Source organism: Papio anubis, chromosome 15 (genome assembly GCF_008728515.1).
Source record: "Papio anubis isolate 15944 chromosome 15, Panubis1.0, whole genome shotgun sequence".
Classification (NCBI taxonomy): Eukaryota; Metazoa; Chordata; class Mammalia; order Primates; family Cercopithecidae; genus Papio; species Papio anubis.
Window position 1 is genome coordinate 22,668,714 of NC_044990.1, and position 13,356 is coordinate 22,682,069.

General features: G+C 41.5%; 1 protein-coding gene and 1 long non-coding RNA gene across 2 annotated transcripts in view; one reads left to right on the plus strand and one right to left on the minus strand.

Annotated features, from left to right (window-relative positions):
* Nucleotides 1-12,624, minus strand: part of SMIM2 (small integral membrane protein 2) — an 87,481-nt gene extending 74,857 nt beyond the window's left edge. The window contains 1 exon segment of the mRNA XM_021929598.2: nt 11,544-12,624. The gene's annotated coding sequence lies outside the window, so the exon portion shown is untranslated.
* Nucleotides 1-12,657, plus strand: part of LOC101001049 — a 145,204-nt gene extending 132,547 nt beyond the window's left edge. The window contains exon 7 of the long non-coding RNA XR_001896808.3: nt 12,620-12,657. This is a non-coding gene — a long non-coding RNA (uncharacterized LOC101001049). The remainder of the gene's footprint in view (nt 1-12,619) is intronic.
* The last annotated feature ends 699 nt before the right edge of the window (nt 12,658-13,356 follow it).

Below are 13,356 nucleotides of genomic sequence, written 5' to 3' on the forward strand. Positions count from 1 at the left end.
ATTCTTCCCTCCCCTTTCCTCAAGCAGAGGAGTCTCTCCCTATGGCCACCACTACCTCAGGCCTAGGGCAAGTATTGCCTGGCTATCACTGATGTTCACGCAAGGACCATTGGCTCTTCAGTCAGCTTTGTTGAATGCTGCCAGTCCTGAGTCTCTCCCTTCAGGGCAGTGGGCTCCTCTCTGGCCCGGAGCAGGTCTAGAGATGCTGTCCAGGAGCCAAGGCTTGGAATAAGAGATCTCAGGAGCCTGCTTGGTGATCTGTCCCACTGAGCTGGTACCCAAGCTGCAAGACAAAGTCTCCTTTACTGTTTCCTCTCCTTTCTTCAAGCAGAAGGGATGTCTTCTCATAACCTCCAGAGCTGGAAATGTGCTGGGTCACTCCTGAAGCCGGCGCAGCTCTGAGTCTCCCCCAATGCCTATAGCAAGTACTGCCTGGCTATCACTGCTGATTATTCAGGGCCCAAAGGCTCTTCAGTTAGAAAGCGATACATCCTGTCAGGACTGGGTCCTCCCTGTCAAGACAGAGAGTTCCTCCCTGGACCAGGGTGTGCTTAGAAATGTTATCAAGCAGCTAGGGCCTGGAATGCAGCCTCAGGACTCTGCCTGGTAGTCTTTCCTACTGTGGCTGGGCCTGTATCCTAATTGCAAGATAAAATCCTCTTTATTCTTCCCCTGTCTCCTCAAGTGGAGAGAAAGAGCCTGTCTTGGACCTGTGAGCCATGCTGCTTGAGGCTGGGGGAGTGACTCAAACACTCCCTTGACTACCTCAAGCTGGTGTTTTCCTAGGTTGCATGCACCCCAAGTCCACTGGCTCCCTGCCTGGTACAGTACCAGGACTGGCCTAGGAATTGCAGTCCTTGTGGCCTAGACTGCCTTTCAAGTTTATTTAGGACTCTGGAGCACTTTAGCTCACGGTGGCAGGGCTTGCTGGAACTCAGGTTCCAGCTGCTGGGATGGACAATTTGCCTCTCCCTAGGGCTCATCTATATGCTCCCTCCATGGGCACAGCTGAGTTCTGCCCCATGTTTCTTTCCACTATGACTGGGCAGCACTGAGTTACAACGCAAAATCCCACAGTCACTGCACTCTCCCCCTACTATGCAAACAGATTCTCTCTCTACATTTCCCTGGCTGCTGGTGAGGGATGGGGGAGGGGTGGTGTAGGTAATTCAAGGCTGTCTTTCCTACCTTTTTCAGTGCCTCCTTCCTTAATATGTTAAAACGAGATACTCTGATCACTGACCTGATTTTTGGTTCTTATGAAGGGGCTTTACTGTGAGTACGGTTGTTCAATTTGGTGTTCCTGCAGGGTGGATGATCACTGGGGGCTTCTATTTTGCCATCTTGCTCTGCCTCTCTCAATTTGTTATAACTTTTTCATGATCATCTTTTTGATCCTGAAAGTCAAATTTAAAAATGTTAACCTATATTTAAATTAAACTCTTAAGTTGCTGAAGATAAAATTGCAAGAAATGTGAAGAGAAAAATGTAAGAAGTATGAAGAACTGTTGTTTTGACTTTTTTGGTCCATTTTTGACCCTTCGCTCTCGCTTCCTTGTTCCTAATTCCTAAAAATATCACCAAGACCTCAGGCTTCTCAAATCAAATTTCTCTATGTCTTTTCCCACTTGCTGTGTCCTACTCTCAGCCTTTGCTTCCTCACACCTGGCCTGTGGAGTAGCCTCTCAAGTAGAGGTGAGAAAAATCAAGGGGCTTAAAAACATAAGATAACTGCCTCCCCAATTCTACCATATTCTCTCTCCTGCTGGAGGAAAAAAACTCAAACCAATGACACACACTGGGTCATATAATCCTTGTTGGTGTCAGAAAACTGTTTAACTTCTGTTTAGCCAGGAAACTGTTTAACTTCACTTTCTCCAAGGTTGGTTCCCATCCACAAAAGCAAAGCTTATTCCTTGCTCCCTACGCATCACCCAGGATTGTGCTGGCAAGATTTATAAACAAAGGTTTATGGAGCGCTTCTGGCGGGAGTGGAGAAGTCTGACTACCATGTGTGTTCATTGTGAGGAAAGATCATTTGAAACTAGTAAACCAACAACAAACTACTGAGAAGGAAAAGACTGAAACAGCCCCTGCCTGGGGAAGTGAAAGAAATGGCCTCTAATCTGGCAAAAACTGTTTATAGTGAGGATCAGCAGACTAAAGATGCAATAAACAGCGCTGGAAGTCACAAGAAACATGAGAAGGTAGGTGGAGGGGCATCAGGATTCAGCTGCCAACAAGTCCTATCAGGGAGCTGAACACACTGTCCAGGAAAGTCAGAAATCCAAAAGCTCTTTCCCACATAATCCCTGCTTTCGAGATGTTCCATATCTTGAATAGTATGTTGGATACATGGCTATATACTCTTTACAATATAAATCAGATCACTTACACCTAATATACAGTATATGTGAATTCTATCTTAATTTGAACTTTTTTTAATCTGCCTGATCCAATTTTAATCAATGAGTTTACTGATGTACCCATAAGCAGCTCTATTCCCATTTACCAATATTTACAACTGTCTTTATGTTTATATTCAAATAAGATTCATACAACATAATCATAGATACAGTCAAATTAAAACTGGCTTTATCTGTCATTCTCTGGTAACTGTTATCGCTGCACATCTATAACACATAGATAATTACTCATATGCCAAATGTCTTTGGAATTACCAAAAATAAAATTAAACTATGTGCCTCAGACTTTTGGTATGAAATGTATCTTACTATTTTAAAATCCATTAAAAATTGGTAAAGCATTATGGAAATGTGACAACTCTATTTATCAGGATATTAGTTTTCCCAAAAGATCCTATATTCTTACTAAGCCTAATAATAGAGTTTATAATATATTTAGACTTTGGGAAGAAATAGGTAACAATAGTTATTAGTGAATTATTAATTAGTTATTGTTCAGTTTACAGTTCTAATATAAAAGATAATACGTCTCGACCCAGATTCCATGCCTTACTGAGAACAATCAATGTCTGAAAGCAGCCTAAACTTGTATTCTTACTAAAAATCTATCACACTTTTGTAATTCACACATACTTGTGAAATTCAAGTTTGTGTATTCTCTTCCTAATGGGAACTTCAAATAAAGAAATAACATATTTGAAAATAAGCAGTAAATATAAGTCAATTAATTCATTTGCCACCAGCTGAACATTCTTGTCAATATCAGCTCAGGCTCAATCTTCAAAGACAGTGAGGTATAATCACCACACCATCTTCCCCATCATTAGGGCTTGGGTAATGTGAGTCTGAGATTCACATGCAGGAAATGTATTGGGGTCTGCTCTAGGGAACAATCTCTCGGAAGGAGAAATTGAGCCCCTTGCAGTGACGACAAAGATCCAAGCCCATGGGAAAGGGGGCTAGACTTTTTATTCCCACCTTGACCCATCACTGAATGTAAGTGTCCCTGGCAAAGAGAGCCATCAGCAGCAGAGAAAGCTCTAGACATAGAGTCACAAGACCAGGGACCCGTCCCACTGACCAGCTGTGCAGACTTCACCAAGACACACAGCTCTGAATCTTTTCTTAACCTGGAGGGGGTAGATATATTCCTGGAGCATTCAGGGACTCCTTAAGGCATCAGAGAGTGGGGAGGAAGGACAGCTGGGCCAGTTACTTATTTAGGAAATAACTCTCCTGTGGATCTGCTCTCCACAGCTGATAGTATCCAATCATCAAATTGAAGGTGTCCACAGGAGGCAGTGAATTTGGGCACCAGTCAGGCCAGTGTCAGTATCCAAGGAGCTTTTGGGAAGTGGTAGTGCTTGCAGTCAGATGGGTAGTCAGGCAATAGCTCTGGGTTGTCCATCCATCTGGAATCAGGACTCCACACACTAGAAAAGGGACAGAGAATTCAGCAAGAGCTGCAAGATGCTAAGGGTCCTGCTGACAGGCACTAATATGGAGGGCTCCCGTTCAGCTGGACTAGTAAACTCTCAGCATGGCTTATAAGGTCATGATAATCTTGTCCCTGCAGACATACTCTCTCTCTCTTTTTTTGAGATGGTGTCTCCCTCTGTCACCCAGGCTGGAGTGCAGTGGCATGGTCTCAGCTCACCTCAAGCTTCGCCACCCGGGTTCATGCCATTCTTCTGCCTCAGCCTCCTGAGTATCTGGGACTACAGGCACCCACCACCATGCCCGGCTAAATTTTTTTTGTATTTTTAGTAGAGACAGGGTTTCACTGTGTTAGCCAGAATTGTCTCAATCTCCTGACCTCGTGATCCACCTGCCTCGGCCTCCCAAAGTGCTGGGATTACAGGTGTGAGCCACCACCCCCAGCCCAGACATACTCTCTTGTCACAACCATTGCTACTCCCACCTCCTGCCTTGCTCCCCAACTATACTGAACTCTTCTCCCTCTCTACAGCATATGCTGTGTGCTCTTTCAACTTGACTATTCTGCCTGAAGACCATTCTCCTTGGCACTCTTTCTTTACTTGAATAATGCCTACTTGTCCCTCAGGTGTCCACCAGGACCTCCCAGGAAGCCTTTCTTGACCTCCCTAGACTGGGTTAGGCAACCCTTCTGTGTTCTCCCAGAGCAGCACGTGTACAAGGATTATATAATGACTGGCACATCATAAACACTCTAAAAACAGTGGCTACTATTGATATTATTCTTCCTTGATAGTACATATCTTTCTGAATTGTATGCCTGAGCCACCTGGGCCTTCACTGTATCTCCAGTTTTTGGTACATTGCAGAGCATACAATACGAACCTGATAATTGTTTGTTAAAATAATGAAATTCTCAGTTACACAACTGGGCAAACATGAATGTGACAGCATGGGGAACGGGTTGGCCAGGGCTCCTTTGCAATATCCCAGAGACTTGCCTTCAGAACCAATGCCCATCTCTGCCAGGGGCTGGGTCTAAGCCCCTATCTGTGTTGGCTGTTGTACTTAAGATTGTGTACGGAAAAGGGAGGAATCAACCTGTTGGCTGAAGACTCTCAGAGCCTGCAACCAAGAAGGACCAGGGCAGTCACAGACAGTCATATGGGCAGGACTGCTGCTCATAGTGCAACTCCATCATTTGTTTATTTAAGAAGCAGTGCAGTTTACGGAATGAACATCATGTTCTTTCCGTATTAGTGCCTGTCAGATACACCTGTGATTTGGGATCAGATACACCTGAATTCAAATCCCTATTCTTTACCCTAGAGCTATGGGGTAGAGGTTAAGGGCAGAATCTTTGGGGCAAGACTTCTTAGAATTGAATCTCAGCTTCACCACTTCCTGGCTGTGTGACATTAGACACATTATGTAACCTGTCTGTCCCTCAGTTTTCTCACCTGTAAAACAGAGAATAATAATTCCTGCTTCATAGGGCCATTATGAGGGTTAAGGAGTTAATAATTATAAAGTTCTTAGAACTTCATTTGGCAAATAGTGAAGCACTATAGCTAGGTTTGCCTAACCATTCTAAGCCTCAATTTTCTCATTAGAAAAAATGGACCTAACTTGGAATACTTGGTACAATGTCTCACATATGGGTCATTCTCAGAAATTATATTATTTCCATTACTGTTACTTGTCTTGTAAGTGGAATATCTTTTCTAGGGTAAACTAAATTGATTAATAGAAACCTTCCTGTGGATACTTCTGGTCTCAACTGACAATCTGGGGAGAAAAGAAGCTGTTTCTTTGTGGTTCTGGGCCAGTCACATCCCTTCTGGCTTGCCTTTTTTTGTCTAATGTTCTGAGAACCTTCTTCATAGACCCAAACACTTAATACAAACCCATTTCTCTGGCAGATAAACAAAGGAGAGGTGCATTAGTTTCCAAGGGCTGTCATGAGAAAGTACCACAAATTTGTTGGTTTAAAGCAACAGAAATTTATTCTCTCACAGTTCTGGATCCAGAAGTCTGAAATCAAGGTGTCAACAGGGCTATGCTCCTCTTAAGGCTCTAGAGGAGAATTTACTTTCCTTTTCTGGCTTCTGGTGGCTCCAGGCATTCCTTGTCTTTAGGCAGCAGAATGCCAATCTGTGTTTGTCTTCACTTGGCCCTCTCCCTCTGTCTGTTTCTGTCCCAAATCTCCTGCCTTTTTCTTGTTACCTGTCTTTGAATTGAGGGTTCACCCTAAATTCTGGATAACCTCAAGATCCTTAACTTAATTACATCTGCAAAGACACTTTTCCAAATAGGTTCACATTTACAGGAACTAGGGGTTAGAATGTGGCCACATCTTTGGGGGTCGACTATTGAACTCACTGTAAGGCGTAACTGAGCCCTAACTGGGGCTAAATAGAAGCATCCGTTTACCTTGTTTGGACCTACCTGTGCTTCCTTTTCCTTTTTCCTTTTCCATGAACACTTGTTCCAGTTTTGTCTATTTGCCATAGATGGGATGGGCACAGCCAGAGGAACAAGCAAGAAATCACAACCCACAAATCTGCTTATTCCTGAGCCTCACCCTGGCCCACACCTGCAACTGCTTCTTGCCTCAGTGTTTGCTGTGGGCAGTACATGAGCTACTTGACCCAATACTCGTGTGAAACTTTATTCTGCTTGGCCCTCCCAATTGCCTTGCAGACATCCAGGAGAGTTGGGTATCACTTGGGACCTGGCAGTGCCGGCTTGCCCTGCCAGGCTCTTCAACGGGGTTGCCTTGGTCACATATTAGATTTCATACATGGGGCCAAACCAGGAGACCTTGGTGAGCTGGAACAAGAAGAGGCAGTGGATCTGGGTCAGAGCAGGAATTATACTTGCAGTTGGACTGGGCAAATAGGCTCAGAGAAGGAATCTGGGTCAAAAGCTTGGCAGACTGGCAGAAAACCTGAGGCCTGATGCACAAATTAAAATGGATACTAGCTTTCCATCTACACAGGCCAGTTCTTGGTTCTCATAAGTCTGACTTGGGGGGTTCTGTGACATGTGGCATATCATGGATTGCAAGGGCCAAATAATTCTTTTTTTCTCTCTTTCTGAGTCAGAGCCTCACTCTGTCACCCAGGCTGGAGAGCAGTGGCACAATCTTGACTCACTGCAACCTCCGCCTCCAGGATTCAAGCGATTCTCCTACCTCAACTTCCCAAGTAGTTGAGATTACAGGCATGCGCCACCACTCCCGGCTAATTTTTTTGTATTTTTGATAGAGAAAGGGTTTCACCATGTTGGCCAGGCTGGTCTTGAATTCCTGGCCTCAAGTGATCTGCCTGCCTTGGCCCCCCAAAGTGGTGGCATTACAGGCATGAGCCACTGTGCCCGGCAAGGTTCAACTAAATTTAGCATATATTTATTAAGGATTTGCTGTATGCCAGGATCTAGTAATATAGAGGTCAGACAATCCTTGTCTTCAAGTAGACGAAAGTATAGCAGCAGATACTCACATAGAAGAATTAATTGCCATAAAATGTGATAACTATATGTGCACAGTGTTATGAGAGGCCAAAAGTAAGAAAAAATCATTCTGCCTTGGGCTAGGGAATGGGTCATGATGGGAGCATAGAAGAGGCAATACTTGATCTGGATCTTAAAGAATTCAGTAACGAGCCGGGCGCGGTGGCTCAAGCCTGTAATCCCAGCACTTTGGGAGGCCGAGACGGGCGGATCACGAGGTCAGGAGTTCGAGACCATCCTGGCTAACACAGTGAAACCCCCTCTCTACTAAAACATACAAAAAACTAGCCAGGCGAGGTGGCGGGCGCCTGTAGTCCCAGCTACTCGGGAGGCTGAGGCAGGAGAATGGCGTAAACCCGAGAGGTGGAGCTTGCAGTGAGCTGAGATCTGGCCACTGCACTCCAGCCTGGGCGACAGAGCGAGATTCCGTCTCAAAAAAAAAAAAAAAAAAAAGAATTCAGTAACGAATGGCTGAGAAGAGCAGCCCAGGAAGCTTGTCCAACTGACCAAGTGGGTGCCTCTTCTTTTTTGTGTTTATCTCATCCATAACCTAGACCTTCGGTGGAAAGAACAACCTTCATACAAGAACTTTTTAAAAAAATAAACATTACAGAGGCAGATGTTAAACATATCCGACAAATGAGTCATGCCCAGGGAAACAACCAACCACAAAAGACGCCATTTGTAAGGAACTGGCTTAGTGGTTACTAACTTAACATCAGTGACCCACAGCCATTACTACTATTATTCCTACTGTTACGTACTGGTTTTAGACTTTAGTGTATCGTGATGTTTCAATGACCCATTACTATTGAGCATTTCATGTGGCCTATTTGAATATATATCTTATTAAAAATGTTTTTCATTTATTTCACATATAATATTGGTGTAAGACACTTATAATCGCAATCTCTGGTAAAGGTAAGATGGCTACCGCTCATTATTGCCTGCTCCATGTATTTTTGGTATTTAATGAATATCTCTTTGAACTTTCTTGGGGGTGTCTTCTAACACAACACCTTTATAATTAGTAGAGATGTTGTTAAATTTGAAAATGATGCATCTTCACAGAGTACTAATTTTGTTTAATTATTATTCGGTTGCATTTAAGTAATTTAATTGTGTAAGTTTCAAATATAAGGTTTAAATGTATTCTAATACTAGAACAAACATAGATATATTACTCAACTTTTGATATATATAACATATATGTCAGCATTGAATATAAAATTCAAATAGTTTCTAGAATCATACAACAACTCTCTTTTAGATAAGAGAAAAAAAAATAAAGAACATCCAAACTAGAAAGAAGTCAAGTTATCCTTGTTTACAGATAAAATGGTCTTAGTTTTAGAAAAGAATTAAAGACTCCACCAAAAAGCTGTTAGAACTGATAAACAAATTAAGTAAATTTGTGGGATACAAAATCAAATACAAAAATCAGGAGCAATTCCCATAAGCCAACAGCAAACAATCTGAATAAAAGGAAATCAAGAAACCAATCCCATTTATAGTAACTACCAAGAAATAAAATACCTAGGAATAAAATCAAGCAAAGGAGAGAAAGAATTTTTTTTTTTTTTTTTTTTTTTGAGACAGAGTCTCACTCTGTCATCCACCTCCTGGTTTCAAGCTATTCTCCTGCCTCAGCCTCCCAAGTAGCTGGGATTACAGGTGCCTGCCACCACAGCCAGCTATATTTTGTATTTTTAGTAGAGACAGGGTTTCACTATGTGGTCAGGCTGGTCTTGGACTCTTGACCTCAAGTGATCCACCTACCTCAGCCTCCCAAAATGTTTGGGATTACAGGCATGGGCCACCATCCCTGTCCCAAAAATAAAGAAAGATTTCTACAAGGAAAAAGATAAAGCACTGATGAAAAAAAAATTTAAGATGACACACCCCCAGAAATGGAAAGATAGCCCATGTTCATAGATTGGAAGAATTAATATTGTTAAAATGTCCAGACTACCCAAAGTAATCTACAGATGCAATGCAAACCCTATCCAAATACCAATTACATTGTTCGTAGAAATAGAAAAAAAATCCTAAAATTCGTATCAATTCTGAATAGCTAAAGCAATCCTAAGCAAAAAGAACAACGCTGCAGGCATCATACCATCTGATTTCAAAATATACTATAAAGTTACAGTAACCAAAGCGCATGGTACTGGCATAAAAACAGACACATAAACCAATGGAACAGAATAGAAAGCCCAGAAATAAACTCATGCATTTACAGCCAACTAATTTTCAACAAAGGTGCCAAGAACATGCATTGGGGAAATTACTGTCTCATCAATAAATGGTGCTAGGAAAACAGGATATCCATATAGAGAAGAATAAAACTAGACTCCTATCTGTATTAATATATAAAAATCAAATCCAAATTAATTAAAAACTTAAATGTAAGGCCTGAAACTATAAAACTCCTAGCAGGAAACATTGGGAAAATATTTCAGAACATTTGTCTGGGCAAATTTTTTTTTTTAAGTAAGATCCCAAAAGCATAGGCAACAAAAGCAAAAATTGATAAATGGGATTACATCAAACTAAAAGGCTTCTGCATAGCAAAGGAAACAATTAACAAAGTGAAAAGACAACCTACGGAATGGTGGAACACAAATTATGCATCTGACAAGAAATTAAGAACCATAATACATAAGGAACACAAACAACTCCACAGCAGTAAAAAAATCGATTTTATAATGAGCAAAAGATGCAAATAGGCATTTCTCAAAAGAAGACATCCAAATGGCCAACAGGTCTATGAAAAAATATTCAAAATCACTGTTGTCAGAGAAAAGCAAATCAAAACCATAATGAGATATCACCTTATCCCCACTGAAATGACTATAATCAAAAGACAAAAAATAACAAGTGCTGGTGAGAATGCAGAGGAAGAGGAATACTTTTACACTATTTGTGGGAATGTAAACTAGTACAACTACAAAAAATGGTAGGGAGATTCCTCAAAAAACTAAACACAGAATTACCATGTGATCCAGCAATCCCACTGCTGAGTATATACCCAAAAGAAAGACAATCAGTATGTGAAGGAGATATCTGCATTCCCATGTTTATTGCAGCACTATTCACAATAGTCAAGACATGGAATCAGCCTAAGTGTCCATCAATGGATGAATGGATAAAGAAAATGTGGTATATATACATAATGGAATATTATTTGGCCATGAAAAAAGATGAAATCATGTCATTTGCAGCAACATGGATGAAACTAGAAGTTATCAAATGAAATAAGCCAGGCACATAATTAGAAATACTGCATGTTTTCACTCATATATGTTGAAAAATACATTGAGGTAGTAAACAGAATGGTGGTTACCAGAGGCTGGAAAGGGGAGAGGAAAGGGGGATGAAGAGAAGTTGGTTAATACGTACAATAACACAGTTAAATAAAAGGAATAACTTCTAGTGTTTGATAGCACAGTAGGGCAACTACAGTTAACAATAATTTACTGTAAATTTCAAAATACCTGGAAGATTGAGAATGTTCTCAATGCAAAGAAAAGATAAATGTTTGAGGTGACAGATATCCCAATTACCCTGATTTGAGCATTACACATTGTATAATTGTATGAAAATATCCATGTACCCCAAAAATATGTGCAACTATTATATACCAATAAAAAAGGGGAAAACAGGCCGGGCGCGGTGGCTCAAGCCTGTAATCCCAGCACTTTGGGAGGCCGAGGTGGGCGGATCACGAGGTCAGGAGATCCAGACCATCCTGGCTAACACAGTGAAACCCCATCTCTACTAAAAATACAAAAAACTAGCCGGGCGTGGTGGCAGGCGCCTGTAGTCCCAGCTACTCGGGAGGCTGAGGCAGGAGAATGGCGGGAACCCGGGAGGCGGAGCTTGCAGTGAGCCGAGATCGCGCCACTGCACTCCAGCCTGGGCGATGAGCAAGACTCCATCTCAAAAAAAAAAAAAAAAAAAAAAAGGGGGAAAACAGGCCTTAACCAATACAGAAGGAGCCAGACACAAAAGGCTGCATACTGTCTGAATCCATTTATATTTTGAAAAAGACAAAATTACAGGGGTACAAATTAGCTTGGTGGTTGACAGGGGCTGGGAGTAGAGGAAGGAAATTGACAGCAAAGGAGCATAAGGAAATTTGGGAATGATGACAATATCCTTTACCTTCATTGTGATGGTGGTTACATGATTGAATGTATTTGTAAAAATTCAACCAACTGTACAATAAAAATTTTACTTATGTAAATTGTATCTCAAACCTGACTTTAAGGAAAGTCAGGTTAGTCCAGGCTCCCTTTCCAGGCAAATTCACTGCTGCGTCCATTTCTTCTGATCTGCTTTTAAGAATACCTAGAAGGAAGAGTTTGAGAATTACTCATTTAATATCTCTTTAAAAGAGGGGTCTTGGAGTATGATTCTGCCTGAGTTAAACCCCAAGATCTTGAACAATTTAAACTTGAACAATAATTGTAGGCACAGAGGTATAGGGCACTTTCAAATTGTATAAAATAACAACATACCTACCCACAATATTTTATAGATACATAATCATTTATTCTAGCCTTGTGTAGCTTCTTTACTTGTGAAATACTCACTTGTAACTACAAGTGCATTAGTTTCCTAGGGCTGCTGTGAGAAGATACTACACACTAGATGGCTTAAACAACTAGAAATCTATTTTCTCACAATTCAGGAGGCCGGAAGTCTAAGATCAAGGTGTCAGCAGGGTTAGTCTCTTTTGAGGTCTCTCTTAGGCTTATAGATGGCCGCCTTTTTGCTGTGTCTTCACATGGTCTCCCCTCTGTGTTCTAATCGCCTCTTCTTATAAGGACACCATTCATATTGGATTAGAGTCCACCTTAATGAGTTCATTTTAACTTAATTGCCTCTTTAAAGGCCATATCTCCAAATGCAGTCACATTCTGAAGTATTGGGGGTTAGGACTTCAATATATGAAATTTGGGGAGATGCAATTCAGCCTGCTTCCCACCCCTTCCCTCTTCCACCAGCACATTTTTCCTATTCCAGCCACCCTCCAACCACACTGCCTCTTCCAAGATGTAACTTTCTTCTTCTTGGTTTGCTTTGGTTACTTCCACATGTTGATCAAACATCTGTAAAAGGAAATCAAAGCACTAAGATACTGTAAAGATGCCAATACACTGTATGCAGGCCCAGGTGGAAAAAAGTGTGTCATTTAATGTTTGTATGTATTTGTTTGCTTTGGTATATTTCCACAGATCCTTCTCTTGAAAGGCTATATGGAGCAGCTTTGAACATCCAAACTATATTGGGAACATACCAAATATGTGGAACAGAAGCCTAAGTGCTGCCCATACCACACAGCCTTGTACTCACTGCTCCTACACATATAAATGAGTGAACAATGGTTGAATAGAAAATCTGCAGCAAGGCAACAATAGTCCAGTTTTAACCTCAGCTTCTCTGTAGCTAACATGAATAATTCATGGTAAGTTGGATCCTTACAGTAATTTATCGATGAGTAGTGTAATCATTTATTTCAAGCTAAACACATTTCTCTGGCTCTGCTTCCTCTACCACAAGATATTCTGAGGCAGCTCTGGGAGAATTAGAAGCATGTTTCCCCTCCAATATTTGCCTGGTCTCATAGAGCAGCAAATAGGAACATAAAGAGCCCAATCTGTATGTACAAAAGCAGTTGATGTAGACTACTTTTTGGTTCAAGTTTTGAGCAAACAATATACAGAGAACACTTTGCACTTAATACTAAGACAAGGAAGTGATGAGCCCATCAAGGTTGGGTGTGAGGCATGGATGAGGATCGGTGAAGGACATAAAGTCAGGGTGATAACAAGCGAACGGGACCTACATAAGAAGGAAGGCAGAAACATTTCAGGTTACACCATAACATCATCAGGAAGGGACTGGATGAATAATTGCAGCACCAGCTACCTTCTATTGAGTGTTTCTTACTCTGCAAGGCCTACGCTAGGTG